The 15,544-nt window shown below is 41.9% G+C and overlaps 1 pseudogene; it reads right to left on the reverse strand.

Moving 5' to 3' along the window:
- Positions 1 to 13,855: 13,855 nt before the first annotated feature.
- LOC127234960 (40S ribosomal protein S8-like) lies at positions 13,856 to 15,025 on the reverse strand (annotated as a pseudogene).
- Between the last annotated feature and the right edge of the window lie 519 nt (positions 15,026 to 15,544).

A 15,544-nucleotide genomic window follows, 5' to 3' on the forward strand; every position in this document is an offset into this window, starting at 1 on the left:
ATTCCTGCCTGGGTCACATAGTGAGTTCCACATCTGCCCAACTGTTCTTAAGCCACATCTGTAGAACTTGTTTTATGTCTTACATCTTTATTGTCACTATTATACATCAAGTCTTGTTACTTTAAAGAACTTGTTACTTTAAAGAACTGAAGGGCTGATGGGGGATGTCCTTCTGTACGCTGTGAATGTATGTTTCTCTTACTGGTCGATGAATAAATGCTAATTGGCCAGTAGCCAGGCAGGAAGGATAGGAGGGGCTACCAGACTAGGAGAATTCAAGAAGAAGAACATGGAGATCGAGTCGCAGGGAAGACACCATGTAGCCATCAAAGGAGTAACATGCTGGAGCATTACAGGGAAGCCATAGCCTTGTGGCAATATATAGCTTAGTGGATGGGCTAATAATTAAAGAGAGAGCTAGCCAAGAAGAATCCTGAGCCATTAGCCAAACAGTTTACAATTAATAGAAGTCTTTGTGTATTTATTTGGGACTACAGGGCTTCGGGACCTGACAGGACAGAAACTTCCGTCAACAAAGGACCACTGTGTACGGTGGTGTCTGACTGTAACCCCAGTGATTAAGAGGCAGGCGGACACAAGGTTAAAGTGAGCCTGTGTTACAAAGCACGACCCTGTCGCAAACACATACTTACATACATACATACATACATACATACATACATACATACATAAAGCACAAAACCCAAGTTTTGATATAAACATAGAGGTAATATAAAACATCAGATGAAGGTGAAGGTTATTATTTGCATCTTTTAATTTTCTGTCCTTTTATGGTGCTACAGCTTGGATGAAGCTAACCTAGAAAAGTTTATGCAGAAATAAGAACTAATCGTAGATGTTTCTCTCACCAACGCACTTGCTCCTAATTCACATTAAATGAACACAAGCCAGTCCAACTCCCAGGCGACCCAGGTATGAGACATGTGGGGAAGCAGAGGGGAGGAAGTTACCATTTACGAATACCCTTTTCATATGAAACCAAAGGGATGGCTGGGTGCCTAGAGGTCTTTGCCATCCAGCTTGGTGACCTGAGTTAAGTCCCTGTGATCTGAGTGGTTGAAGGACAGAATTGACTCCCACAAAAGTTGTCCTCTGAACTCCACACATGCGCCATGACTGTTTCCACACACACACACACACACACACACACACACACACACACACACACACACACTGTGTTTTTAAAAAAGAGATCTGGCCTGGTCTGTAGAGCGTGCTCAACAATTAAGAGCAGGTGCTGCTTTTGCAGAGGTCTTGAGTTCAGTTCCCAGCACCCACATCACATGGTTCAAAACCTACAACTCCAGTTCCGAGGGGATGCAGAGCCTGTGACCTCAGCAAACAGCAGCACTCATGTGCGTCTGTCTCCCCCTTCCCTCTCCCCTCTCCCCCTCCCCCTCCCCCTGACACATAGCTAAAAATAATAAAAACCTTTACAAAGATATTTGGTTCATTAAATAATACTTTATTATTTTTAAAAATGTTGCCAGGTGTGGTGGCATATACCTGTAATTCCAGCACTCAGAGCCTGGAGCAGGACGGAAGATCATCTTGAGTTCAAGACCAGCCTGAGCTAAATAGTTCTAGGCCAACTTGAGCTACAGTATGAGACTCTGTCTCAAAAATACAGGAAAAAAAAAAAAAACAAATATTACATTGAAAATAAAACAGGTTACAGTCTGGCTGCTTGGGTGTTTGTTCCAGTTTAGAGCTCTCAAGTTTATTTTCCCTGGGAGAAGAAAGAAGCTAGCTAGAGTCAAATGTGTCCGTTTCTATGTCTGCCACAACCACAAGGTCTGTTTTTATTCATATGGGAGTACTAGCTATATATTTTATTCAACATTGCTTTCACGTATGTCCCTTGAGGACACCCTCGTATAGAGGGTGATCACCTTAATTTATGGATACTCCCAATTGTCACTTCCCCCAAATGGCAATGGAATTTCTCAATATCCTCAAAATAAATGCCTCCCTCTGGAGCAGGGGACATAATATGACAGTGTGTCCACCACAGATTTGTCTTGAGATTAGTTACTGACAATTCATCAGTGCTGGTCCAAGAAGTGTCCTGTCAGCAGAAGTTGCAGTGTTTGAAGTTGCTGGCAGGGAGGGAGGAAACGGCCAGGGTTCAGAATGCAAGGAATGTAGTTTCCCTAAATGCCTCGGGATTACAAGATACTATAGAACTAGGAAATTTGCTCTTTAAAAATAGTCCTGGAGGATTCCTTAACTATTTCTACACAATTGAAAGTTTAAGTTATTGATGGGGAGAGGGAATGTACTTTTGTTTCTTGGACTCATATAATGGGGATCAAGAATCACATATATTCTCGTAATATGAGAATATATAACGAGACTATATCATTCATATAATGAGCATCAAGTCATCATTTTAAAGTTGTTATTATTATTATTATTTTTTAAGACAGAGTCTCATTGTGTGTCTCTAGCGGGACTAGAACTGGCTATGTAGCCGAGGCTGGCCTTGAACTCACAGATTAACTTTCCTCTCTTTCCAAATACTGGGATTAAAGGCATGTGCCACCATGCCAAGCTCAATCACAGAGTTGATTTATATACAGAATCTGTGTTTCAGAAGCTTTGTTTGTAAATACAACCCCCCCCCCAGGTGTCCCTTCCTGGATCTCTTTATTTTTCCCAATTCCCTGTAAGCTGGGAGCAGACTTCTGAGGACATTGCTGGGAAGGACTATGGAGATCAGTCCTAACCTCCAGCTGTCTGTCCCTTCACTGTGCTATGCAGAGGCCTTTGCCAGTAGCCTAGAAGACTACCTAGATCAGCTCTATTCCAACAACAGGGGGCTGACAGGAACAAAGAGGTCTAAGAAGAAAGGACACAGGGACACAGAAGCCAGGGTGGGTCCCTCTCTCTTCAAGCTGCTTCAAGGGTGAAAACCAAATAGAGCAATTTTATGTCTGCAAGGCTTACTTTTCCCTTCCAATCGTCCCAGTGTGTCTATCTTTTAGTGAAGACATTTTTGAGCAACAAAGGGTCGAGGCACTTTAAGCTGATTTCCCTGTCTACAGCCTTGTTTCTGAGTGTCACCACTAACTGAATCATAGCAGAAGCGAGCCCCGCAAAGACTGGCAAACACACACACACACATACACACACACACACACACCACAGGCCACACTTAGCCTGCCCTGCTTTCCCCTCTGCAAAGAGCTTTCCTTTGGGTTCTTTAATTTGGATTTTCAGTGTCTTTAAAAAGGTCACAGAGTCTCCAGGTCACTGCTAATCCCCAAAAATGTCCTTATCAGAAAGCTCCATGGCTCCTTCTATGTTACCCGACTCCTCAGTGTACTTCTGACCTTCCAACCTCTGCTGAGTGAAAATTCTCCTCTATTAACAGCATCAGTCAGGATTCCCAGCTGGAGTCCCAAGGCTCTCGGAGAATAAAAGCAAGTACATCAGAACAGCTCTCAATAAAATAAAATAAGATTCTAACCACCTTTTATTTCATTTCTGACCTTGTCAGATCCCTGCCTCTGTGGACTGTAGAGTTATAGTCCATAAGTATCTATGCTGAGCTGATATCAATACTGGCCCTCTTTTGTTTCCTTCAGAGTCTTCCCACTAAACTAATCTTAGTTTGGGATGATCTGAGATTCTGTTCAAGAATCAAAGAGGAAGTGCTGGGTATGGTGGTCCAAGCCTGTAATCCCAGCACTCAAGAGGCAGAGGCAGGCCTTGATGCAAAAAACACATCTCTCCTCAAAAGGAGTAAGAGAGACTTTATTCTGGAGTCAAATTTGAGTGACCATGGCCCAGAAAACGTGAAGCCAGGTCATCCCAGGCTTCAATGTGGAAGAATTCCATGGAGTTTTATAGTAGCAGGACAAAGAAAGTCATAAATCAAGGCATTTACAAAATAGACTCACGTCCACCCACATGAGGAGCTCACCTTCCAGTGCCCTGCTGGGAGCCCCCTGAGGACTGTGCATAAGGTAACCTGTCCTAGCAGACCAGCCCATCCAGAGTCTGCCAACATCCTACTCCCACCTCCACACACTGGAAGAGGGGAGCCATCGGAGTATTGGACCCACTGGGAGAGAACCTTGGTCCTGTACCCACCAGGAGAGGGAGGTACACACTAGAAGAAGGGATGGGTAGATGACAGTATAAGAACACAGTCAACAACAGAAAGATCAATATGATGCCACCAGAGTCTAGGGACTCCACACCAGCAAGATCTGAACATTCCAACACAGATGAAGCAGAAGAGTACGACCTTAAAAATAACTTTATAATGATGACAGAGACCCTCAAAGAGGTAATGAGAAAATTCCTTAAAGAAATGGAAGAAAAAACAAACAAAAAAATTCAAGAAATGGAGAAAAATACAAACCAAAAATTGCAAAAAACAATTCAAACAGTGCAAGTCTTGAAAGCTGAAAGAGAAACAAAAACCAAACCAAAATAAAAAAAACAAAAAACAACAACAAAAAACCCACAGTCTGAGGGAATGTTTAAAATAGAAAAGCTGGGTTAAAGATCAGGAACTGCAGATGCTAGCATAACTAACAAAATATGAGAGATGGAAGAGAGAATCTTAGGTGTTGAAGATACACTAGGAGAAATAGATTCATCAACCAAAGAAAATCTTAAGTACAGCAAATTCCTAACACAAAATATCCAGTAAATATGGGACACTGTCAAAAGGCCAACCTAAGAATAATAGGTGTAGAAGAAGGTGAAAACCCCCACCTCAAAGGTACAGAAAATATATTCAACTAAATCATAGAAGAAAATTTTCCCAACCTAAAGAATAACATGCCAATGAAAGTAACAAATTAGACTTTAAACTAAAATCAATCAAAAGAGATGAAGAAGGTCATTTCTTATTCATTACAGGAGAAATCCATCAAGATGAAGTCTCAATTCTGAACATCTATGTCCCAAATACAAAGGTACCCACATTCATAAAAGAAACATTACTAAAACTCAAATCTCACATAAGACCTGACACACTTATAGTGGGAGATTTCAACACCCCACTCTCAACACTAGACAGGACCACCAGACAGAAACTTAACAAAGAAACAAAAGAACTAACAGAAATTATGCCCCAATTGGGTTTAACAGACCTATAGAACATTCCATCCAAACACAAAAGAATATACCTTGTACTCAGCACCACATGGAACCTTCTCTAAAATCAACCATATACTCAGCAATATAGCAACCCTCAGTAGGTACAAAAAATTGGAATAACCCTCCATATCTTATCAGACCACCATGCTTTAAAGTTAGAATTCAACAACAACAACACAAATTGCAGAAGCCCTACAAATTCATGGAAACTGAACAATACACAATTGTACCATTCCTGGGACAAGGAAGAAATAAAGAAAGAAATTAAAGACTTCCTAGAATTCAAATGTAATGAAGACACAACATACCCGAACTTATGGGACACTTTGAAGGCAGTGCTATGAGGAAAGTTCATAGCACTAAGTGCCCACATGAAGAAACTGGAAAATAGTCACTCTAGAGAATTAAAAGCACAACTGAAAGCCTTAGAACAAAAAGAAGCAAACTCACCCCAGAGGAGTAAACACTGGGAAATAATCAAATTGAGAGATAAAATAAATACAGTAGAACCTAGGCAAACAATACAAAGAATCAATGTAGCAAAGAGTTGGTTTTTTGAGAAAATCAACAAGATAGACAAACCTTTATCCAAACTCACCAAAAGGTAGAGAGTGAACATGCATATTAACAAAATCAGAAATGAAAAGAGGGACATAACAATAGACATAGAGTAAATCCAGGTCATACTTTGAAAACCTGTACTCCACAAAATTCGAAAATTTAACAGAAATGGACAATTTTCTGGATAACTATCACTTACCAAAATTAAATCAAGAACATATGAACAATTTAAATAGACCTGTAACCCCTAATGAAATAGAAGCAGTCATCAAAAGTCTTCCAACCAAAAAAAGCCCAGGGCAGAATTCTACCAGAAATTCAAAGAAGAGCTAATGTCAATACTCCTCAAATTGTTCCACACAATAGAAGCAGAAGGTTCATTACAAAACTCTTTTTACGAGACCACAATTACCTTGGTACCCAAGCCACACAAAGGCATAACTAAGAACGAGAACTACAGACCAATATCCCTCATGAACACTGATGCAAAAATACTCAATAAAATACTGGCAAATCAAATCCAAGAACACATCAGAGAAACCATCCACCATGACCAAGTAGGTTTCATCCTTGGGTTGCAGGGATGGTTCAACATATGAAAATCTATCAATATGACCCACCATATAAACAAACTGAAAAAGAAAAACCACATGATCATCTCACTAGATGAATGTTGAAAAAACCTTTGACAAAATTCAATACCCTTTCATGATAAACGTCTTGGAGAGATCAGGGATAACAGGAACATACCTAAACATAATAAAAGCAATATACAGTAAACCAACAGCCAACATCAAACTGAATGGAGAGAAGCTTAAGGCGATTCCTCTAAAATCAGGAACAAGACAAGGCTGTCCACTCTCTCCATAGCTCTTCAATATTGTACTTGAAGTTCTAGCTAAAGCAATAAGACAACAAAAGGAGATCAAGGGGATACAAATTGGAAAGGAAGAAGTCAAACTTTCACTATTTGCAGATGATATGGTAGTTTACATAAGAGACCTGAAAAACTCTATCAGGAAACCTCTACAGCTGATAAATACCTTCAGCAAACTGGCAGGATACAAGATAAACTAAAAAAAATCAGTAGCCCTACTATACACAGACAACAAAGGGACTGAGAAAGAAATCAGAGAAACATCACCTTTTACAATGGCCACAAACAACATAAAGTATCTTGGGGTAACACTAACCAAACAAGTGAAAGACATATAGCAAGCACTTTGTGTCTTTAAAGAAAGAAATTAAAGAAGATAACAGAAAATGGAAAGATCTCTGTAGGGAGTTAGGTTTTTCCTGCTGCTGCCAGTCTGGTCCCACCGCTGTGCCTGCCCCAATTAACACACAGAGAATCTGTATTTGATATAATGCTGTTGGCCAGGTACTAGTTTCTTATCGGCTAGCTCTGTCTTAATTATTAACCCATTTCTGTTAATCTCCACGTGGTCTCCTCTTACTGGACAGCCGGCTGGCATCCTAATCTCTCCAGACTCTCCATCTTGACTCCTCCTTACTCCTTCCTCTTTCCTCCTTGTCTCCTAGTCCCTCCTATCTTCCTTTCCTATTGGCCAACAGTGCTTTATTCATTAACCAGTATGAGAAACATATACAAAATGGCATCTCCCATCAGATCTCCCATGCTCTTGGATAGGTAGGGTTAACATAGTAAAAATGGCAATCTTGCCAAAAGCAATCTACAAGTTCAATGCAATTGCCATCAAAATCCCAGCACAATTCTTCACAGACCTTGAAAGAACAATATTCAACTTTATATGGAATAACAAAAAACCCAGGGTAGCCAAAACAATAATAAAGTAACTTCCAGAGGCATCACTGTCCCTCTATTATAGAGATAAATTCCTGGAAACAGCTTGGTATTGGCATAAAAATAGACAGGTAGATCAATGGAATAGAATTGACACCCCTTATATTAACCCATTCACTTACGAACACCTAATTTTTGACAAAGAAGCTAAAATTATACAATGGAATAAAGAAAGTATCTTCAAAAAATGGTGAATGCTGGCGTGTAGAAGACTGCAGATAGATCCATATCTATCACCTTGCACAAAACCTTTATCCAAATGGATCAAAGACCTCAACATAAATCTAGCCACACTGAACCTGTTAGAAGAGAAAGTGGGAGGCACCCTTAAATGAACTGGTACAGGAGACTGCTTCTTAAACATAACACCAGTAGCACAGACACTGAGATCAACAATTAATAAATGGAACCTCCTGAAATTGAAAAGCTTCTGAAAGGCAAAGAATACACACACACACATACATACACTCACTCACACACACACCCATTGAAAATATCAGAGATGTGGGTCCCACCAAGATGGAGGAATTTCTCCTACAGGCCTCAGATGACATCTGATGACATTCTTAGCTTTTGAGTTGGTGGAACTTAGTAGCCTATTAACAAATTCCAAAGGGCTTTTAATCTATTGGTCACAGGATGCTAGTTCTAACAAGGAGATTGACAAGGAATGGCTCTTCAGGGGGCTAAAGCTAGCTCTAGATTAGGTAATCAAGCTCAGTCCTGCACTATCCCAACCTCCTTTATATCACTGCAGCTCTAATCAGTCACCCTGCCTTGCAAACACAGCTGCTTTCCATGAATTTTTGGTCACCCAGTTGAGTTCAATACTAGCTTCTTGGTCTACATAGTGAGTTCCAGGTTAGCCAAGGTTATGTAGTGGGACTCAGGAATAAAGAAAGGAGAGAGAGAGAGAGAGAGAGTTAGAAACATTTAATTAATTGAGATTTTATTTTTATTTTTGAGACAGGGCCTCATTATATAGCCCAAACTGGGCTAAAAGTTGCAATCCTCCTGCCTTGCTTCAGCTTCCCAGATATTGAGATGTCAGGTGTGCACCCATGCCCACCTACCACATTCATCTTCCTCCTTTTCCTTACTTTGTTAACTCCAATGAACTATGAAGTGGAGGCCTTGGTTGGTAGATTCTTATTGTAGATCAGGCTCCATCAATACCATCTCTGTCTCCTTGTGTGCTAAAACATACACATTTCCATAGGCCTTGGCTCCATCCTTTGAAAGCCACCAAAGATCGACAGTTTTTGTGGGTTGCTTGTAAGTTTGTTTGGGGGGGGGTGTGTTTGTGAATATGTATTGTTTGTTTGTGAGGGAATTAATTTTTCTCAATGGTTCGTCACTCACCTACTATTCCTGAGGATCTGGGATCAAGTGACTCCAGAATTGCCAGGGGGCAGAAGATGGCCACAAGCTCTGAATCACAAAGTAAAACTCGCTTTTTGAAAAGACAGACAGAGACATTCTATGCTGCTGTAGTCTTCTTCCGCTCGCTTCCTTGGCTCCCAGGGAACTGACTGCTTCAAGGTCTCCTTCGGTATTGGGAATATTTCAGTGAAAGTTACAGGAACTGTGAAAGTCTGGCATTCTTTTTAAATAAAATATAGCCTGTATCTGAAAGGAATACTTCTTTATTCCTGGGGTTTACAGAAGGAGAACTCATGCAGATGTTGGCTGCACACTAAAATCTGTGCCTGAGCTTGCCAAAAGGGTTGAGGCTGAGTCACTGGACTTGACTTCATAGTCCCACCACTGGGACTGTAAATGCTCGTTGCTGAATCCATTTCTTGTAAATAGTTCCACGTATTAGGAACACATAATTTCGTTTGATACTGCTGGTTTGGGAGTGCGCCCTCAGGGACTGGTCCAGCCGCCCTGCTTATTCTCAGAGCAGCTCTGGTATGCTCTTGTAGGGAGGTGAGTAAGCAGCCCCTAGGCACTTCTCTATCCATGCTTTCTGTCTTGGGTGGTACCTGATCCACTTCATCTGCTTGGTGGAACTTAAATTTTAAAGACTCTGGAACCTTACCCTTCTTGTGCCATGAAAGTCCATCGGAACCCACATAGTCAGTGGGAGCAGACTGCATGGCTTTCTGAACTTGGTCTCCAATGACTGCAAACCCTGTTGTTGAGTTCTAGTGGCTCTTTCCTCTCCTTCCAGCTCTTAAATCTCCATGGCTAGATTTAAACATCCATCTCCTTCCCTTCTCTCAGAGAAGCCACAACTGACTTTTTATATTACCCAGGACATCACGCCCCTTACCCCCCCCCACACACACACACACACAGAAGGGCAAAACAAACTGCTCTCATCCGTTAGTTTCTGAGTATCTCATTTAGTTTCTACTAGTTTAAATAAAACTTGAAAGTGACTTGAACATGAAAAGGAAGTTGGGCTGAGCATACACTATAGCCTCACACCAATGCCAAATAAAGGCATGGTTCGTGATACCAACTTGTATATAGAATTGAAAGCACATAACAAATATCACAAGGAAGAATTGAAAAAAAAAAAAAACAAAGGTAGGGACTGTGACATGACCCCGTGGGTAAAGGTACTTGCCATATAAGCTTGGTCATCTGATCCCTGCAACCAATATAAAAGCAGACATACTCCATGCCTGTATGCATGAGCATAACACACTCACATACATACGGTCTTAGTTAAGGTTTCTATTGCTGTGAAGAGACACCATGACTATGGCAACTCTTATAAGGGAAAACATTTAATTGGGGTTGGCTTGCAGTTTCAGAGGTTTAGTCCTGTTGCAAGATATTTGATCACACTGTGAACCCCAAGACTGCATTATTTACTGGAAAAACCTGTCTCTAACTGTGGTATGGCTCAGCCCTAGAACACACCTTTAATCTAAGCACTTTCTGCTTATTGTAAACAGGATTAAATAAAAACAACACTCCATAGTCAAAAGGCAGCGCAAGCAACAAGTTGACCGAAGTAACCATAAAGAGTAATAGGGAGTCAGGAGGAAGGTGTGAGAGATGCACAGGAAATAGAAGGGAGGGACCGTGAGGTGGAGGAAAACTGTCTGAGACGGCATAGGAGAAAGATCTTTTCCTGGGACTTTGGTGGAGGAGGAAGGTCAGCTGGCTGCTTCCTCTGCCCCTCTGAGCTAGTAGGTTTTCATCCCAGCATCTGGCTCCTAAGTCTTTATTGATCAAATCAAACAATTGAGAATCTATTTAAAAAAGAACATAGTCCATGGTAGTCATTGGGAGAAGCATGATGTCATGAAGGCAGACATGGTGTTGGAGAAGGAGCTTGACCTGTAGGCAGCGGGAAGGAGACTGCCGCACTAGGCCTACACTTTCTCCCACAAGGCCACACCACCTAATAGTGCCACTCTCTATGGGCACCACACATACTACCAATATATATAGTTTTTCTAAGGACAAAGGTAAATGCCAAACATACGGCCACTGTCACCTTGACACAAGCTAGAGCCATCTGAAAGAAAGGAGTCTCGATTAAGAAAATGCCTCCATAAGATCCAGCTGTAAGGCATTTTTAAAATTAGTCATCGTGTGGGAGGGCTCAGCCCCTTTTTTGGTGGAGCCATCCCTGGGCTGGTGGTTCTGCGTTCTATAATAAAGCAGGTTGAGCAAGCTATGGGGATCACACCAGTAAGCAACACCCCTCTGTGGCTTCTGCTTCAACTCCTACCTCCAGATTCCTACCCTATTTGAATTTCTGTCCTGACTTCCTTCAATGATGGAATACAGTGTAAAAGTGAAAGGCAAATAAACTCTTCCCTCCACAACTTGCTTTTTAGTCAGGTGTTTCATCCCAGCAATAGAAAACCTAACTACGACAGGAGCTTTCTTCTTGTGCCCAATAGCTGTACATCTTGCTGAGTAGAAAGCCAAAATAACAACAACAAACCAGCCAGAACATAAAAGAGTGGGGGGACATCTATTACTGGCAGTAGTGAGGTTGTCTGGAAAGCATGGTATCCTTAAATAAAAATTGAGAGGGGATTTTTTTTTTTTAAAGCAGGGAAATCTATACATATAATGCATACAAAAACACAGCTCTCACTTCAAAGGGAATAAGAATTGTTTCCCAAGCCAGAAACAGGTGATCATGGCACATTCATGAATTTAGATTGTTCTAAATGACATGTTCCATCGTGGAAATGGTTTCATGAAGCTTCTATCACTGTAGAACAAAATGAGGTCAGAAATCAAGGTATTTTCAAATACAGAGGGAAGCAGGTAGACGGGTTGCAGTGAACCACCAGGGAACTATCTGGATGTAGGTTTCAGACACCACCTGGTGGCACTTTTAGCTCTTGCATTTGTAGAAGTTATCTGTCTGTTAATACATCCCAAAAGTTTTGGCTGACAGTCACAGGGATGTTCAGACACAAGAGTGGCCAATGATTGGCTTCTAAAGGTATTGCTATGATTAGTTCTGTCAGCTTGGCATAATTTAGAGCCACCTGGAAAGAGTCTCGTGGAGGGGTTGTCTAGATAAGGTAAGCCTCCAGACATGTTGTGGGGGATTGGCTAATACACCATTTGAGGTCTGGTGATTGTGCAACCTGCACTGCATGACAGCAGAGAACTCAAACTGAACACGAGTGAGCATGTGCAGTTGTCCTCTCTCTTCTCTTGACTGTGGATGTGACTAGCTGTTTCAACTTCCTGAAGCCTTAACCTCCCTGAAATGGTGAACTGAAAGCTGCGATTAGGAGCTAAAACCTTTCTCCCTAACTTGCTTTTTGTCAGGGTATTTATCACACAACAGATTCGAAATGAGAATAGATGCTAAAAACAACAACAACAACAAAACCAAAACCAACCAAACAAAAACCCACAAGCTAATTTGGCCCTTCTGTCTACAAACACAAACTTCCAATCAGACAACCAGCTGTGTGGAATCATTAATAACACAGGTGTAGCATTTTTTTTCCCCCAGGGAACTTTACTTCATAATGTTCATGTAAAAATGCACGTTCCGGAGAGACACCTCAGTGGTAAAGAGCGTTTGTTGCTCTTGCAACTGGGCTCAGCTCCTAGCACCTACATGGTAACTCACAGATCCAGGGGATCTGACACCCTCTCTGGGCACCAGGAATGCATGTGATGTGCTCCATGTGATGGACATCCATGCATGCAGTCTTTCTCAGCTTAGATGCACATTTTGAGCATGCACCACTCAGGTCATCCATCACACATTCAAAATAGGAAGAAGCAGAAACTAATACTTCTTGGGTAGAGAATTTTGTGTCATAATGACTGAGGTCACCTAAAAGAATGAGTCGGTGACTTGGTGGCCTCTGCTGCTTCCTCTCGAATTTCTCCAAAGAGCTCTAGTTGAAACAAAGACAAGAACAACTTTGAAGGTGAATTAAGGATTTTAGGGTGGAGTGGAGATGCTTATATTTTTATGTAGCTCAGGCTGGTCCCAAACATCTGGTTTTCTTGCTACCCTCCAAAACACTGAGATTATAGGCATCACCACATGCCCAGCCCTGCTAAACAGTCATTTAAAGAGTTCCAAGTCCCCTTCCATCCCCTACAATTTGTCCCTTCCTCATTTAGCTGCTAGGAGAGTGGCCCAGATTCAGGTAAATGACACAAATCCCTGTTGACTCTTTCTAGGGAGGTTGCTTGCTTACTGTTAGGTGCACAGAAGATGATCAGCAGCCTATCTTCCTAGCCATGATATATTTTACTAAAACTCTCAAATTTTGGGGGGAAGGCAGCATAGTGTCATGAGCAATGCCTGAATGTTGGGCTCAGGCAAGGCCAAGGTGTAACCTCAAAATACATTTATGGGCTGTACACTACTAAATATACATTGCAGATATCTTCCATGCCTTTTTTTTTCATATGCAAGATAGTAAATGAATGCAGGGATCAAATGAGGCAACAATGGGAAGCCCAGACTCAGCACTAGGCACATAATTAATGTCTGCTCTTGCAATCAGGATCGAGACTACGAACATAGAATGTTTGTCAAGAACACCATTTTCTATAAAGAAAGCTCTTGGTGGCCCTTTGTCGTGACTGTTGATTGCACACATCTGGAAACTATGACAACCAGTTTGCTTTGAGTTCAACTTGACCCCAATATTGCTCTGCATAAGGCAGCTTCTAGCCTTTAGTTTTCCTCAACACATCATAGCTTGTCTTGAATTGTCTTAAATTTGGGCAGAAGGATGGCTGTCAAAGGAAATGCAAGTCTGGGAAGAACTGAGGTCTGACTGGCTGATACCCAGTCCTGTACGGTCCCATTAGAGATCTGTCCCTGAGGCTCTTTGGGATATTGCATGAGCTATGAATGGTGGCTTATTTGCCTTTCCAGGCTTTGATCTTCCTCAGGTAGAACTCCAGCTCCTTGCCTTCTAGCACATAGCCATCTGCTCTGCCACACAGGCCTGGTCTCAATTCAGTGCAGGCAAGAAGCTTGCCCTGCTGGAGCTGCTCCTCCAGAAGACTGCTGATTTTGGCGTTCTGTTTCCTTTCATCATATTTCTTTTGAATTTCCTTTGGTCATTTTTTGTTTAATATTCTTCCTCCTCAGGAGTCAGCTTGCCCCCTTCTTGCGGCCCAGGGACAGTGCCCAGTGGGACTTGTGCCACTGCCGGTACCGTTGGCTGTCGATGAGCACAATGCGGTTCTTCACCAGGGTCGTGGTATAGAGGGACCAGCTCATTATTGGACGCACTAGAGACAACGTCAACCATCCTTGTTTTGCGAGCACAGCACTCAGAGCCCCAGGAAGTTTCCTGCACCCAACCTTAGGGCACGGTGCTTCTTACTGCCTCCTCGAACTCGGGTTGTGTGAATCGTAGTGTTGGCAGCAGGCCATCCCAGCTCATACTTCCACTTCTTGTGGTAGGGCTCTCTCTGACCCCTCTGTGGGATCTTTTAAAATTAAAAATACTTTAGGGAGTTTTAGTATGGTACTTCAAATGTGAGGGTGTGTGTGCATGTTCCTGGGGAAGGGGGGGATGAGCTGATTTACTCAAATCCATGAAAATAATAAAATGTAGAACTGGAAGAAAATAGATAAATCCAAGAGACAGGAAGGGTGGGGCCATATAAGCTTCTCTTGCCTTCAAAACCCTATACCTAAGCCCTCTATCCATTGTCACTGAGGCAGGTAGCAAGATTTATCCAATTGACCATGCCATAAGAGATGGGGTTTTGGCAGGGCGGGACTTCCAGTCAGGCCTGACAGGGCGGAGTATTTCTTCTGCTCTTTTCCTCACTCCCGTTGCTGTATGTGATCCCTGGGCCTACCCAGTAGACTATGGTGTGCACACAGGAGACCCAAAGCAGGACCTTGCATATGAACGGCAGTATGAGCAACAGACCTATCAGGTGATTCCTGAAGTCATCAAAAGCTTCATCATCCAGTACTTCCACAAAACCGTCTTAGATTTGATTGACCAGAAGGTATATGCACTTCAGGCCAGTTGTGTCTCTAGTGATGTCATTGACCAGAAGGTTCATGATATCCAGGACATTTATGAGAACAGCTAGACCAAACTAACTGAAAGATTCTACAAGAATACACCATGGACATTAATGGTCTTAACTCGCCTATAAAAAGACATAGGCTAACAGAATGGATACGAAGACAGAATCCATCCTTCTGCTGCATACAAGAAACACATCTAAACTTCAAAGATAGACATTACCTCAAGGAGAAGGGTTGGGAAAAGATCTTCTAATCAAATGGACTCAAGAAGCAAGCAGGTGTAGCTATCCTAATATCTAACAAGTTAGATCAAAATCAAATCAAAAGAGATGAAGAAGGTCATTTTGTATTCACCACAGGAGAAACCCATCAGCACAATTCTGAACATCTATACCCTAAATACAAAGGCACCCACATTCATAAAAGAAAAGCTACTAAAACTCAAAGCTCACATAAAACCTCACACACTCATAGTGGGAGACTTCAACACCTCACTCTGAACACTAGACAGGACCACCAGACAGAAACTTAACAAAGGAACAAAAGAACTA

Source organism: Phodopus roborovskii, unplaced genomic scaffold (assembly GCF_943737965.1).
Source record: "Phodopus roborovskii unplaced genomic scaffold, PHOROB, whole genome shotgun sequence".
In the NCBI taxonomy this organism is placed as follows: Eukaryota; Metazoa; Chordata; class Mammalia; order Rodentia; family Cricetidae; genus Phodopus; species Phodopus roborovskii.